General features: G+C 34.1%; 1 long non-coding RNA gene across 1 annotated transcript in view; it reads left to right on the top strand.

Annotated features, from left to right (window-relative positions):
* Positions 1-1,157, top strand: part of LOC102263388 — a 212,200-nt gene that overhangs the window by 27,596 nt on the left and 183,447 nt on the right. The gene's annotated exons all lie outside the window — the stretch shown is intronic.

Here is a 1,157-nt window from a genome sequence, read left to right as displayed (position 1 = left end):
GCCCCCATCCTCCAGTTCTACATCTTTCAAAGGAGAATGGGAATTCTTCTCCTCTTACTTCCAAAGAGAGTAAGAATTTCTGCTGTGGAGAAATACTGCTCTTGTTTGGCCTTCAGAAATGTTGGAGCGGAGACAAGGTTGAGATGTAGGAGGAGGCTTCCCCTTCTGTGGTCCCGCAAAAGCAAGTCTGCACTTCAGTCTCATGGCACTTTCCACAGTGCGTAGTAATGCTTTGTTCATATGTGTATACCCTCTTCCTAGGAGCAGCTTGAGGGCAAAGTGGCTGTTGTTTATTTTGTAAAACTTGTACATAGCAGCTGCTCAATAATTATTTATGGAGTGGGTGAATGAATGAACTTAAAGATACTTGTATTTTGAAGCATCAAAATAGTATAAGGTTATCACAGTCCTTTTGGGATTTAAAATCTAATTAGAAGAATAAAATATATATATATATGAAAAACAAATCTTGAGTTAAGCCACAGCAATTTTCTAAGAATAAATTATATTAAATGAGATACCATTCTATTTGGCTGAGCACCTTGATGGATTTGCATATGCAATTAGAGACATGATGCTGATTTTGAGAGTGAGGACTGGAGGGAATTATATTGTTCTACTAAACAGAATTTAACAATTGGAGTTTCTAGAAGGTGTTCCAGAAGAGAGGGAAATGAATTAAGGATGATGGGCCTGGGGGGAGGAGGGGCAGGTAGAAGCCAATGAAGTGAAGTGAAGCTGCTACATGAGGTGAAACACTCAATTCAAATCCCCAGATTTTAATATTAATTGTGCTGCCTTTTTGGATTATTGTGATGTAGATCCCTACCCTGTCTCCCCAGTTATTCAGTAATGACTGTTGAATGCAGATCTGTGATTACAAGGTATACACATTTCTCAATCCTTGAAGAGGATACAAATATATCTATATCTATATCTATATCTATATCTATATCTATATCTATATCTATATCTATCTATCCTATCTAATAAAAATCTATATCTATATCTATATCTATATCTATATCTATATCTATATCTATATCTATATCTATATCTATATCTATATCTATATCTATATCTATATCTATATCTATATCTATATCTATATCTATATCTATATCTATATCTATATCTATATCTATATCTATATCTAT

The sequence above is a fragment of the Myotis brandtii genome, unplaced genomic scaffold, assembly GCF_000412655.1.
Source record: "Myotis brandtii unplaced genomic scaffold, ASM41265v1 scaffold8, whole genome shotgun sequence".
In the NCBI taxonomy this organism is placed as follows: Eukaryota; Metazoa; Chordata; class Mammalia; order Chiroptera; family Vespertilionidae; genus Myotis; species Myotis brandtii.
The sequence above is the reverse complement of the archived record's forward strand: the minus strand, read 5'-3'. Positions and strand labels throughout refer to the sequence as shown.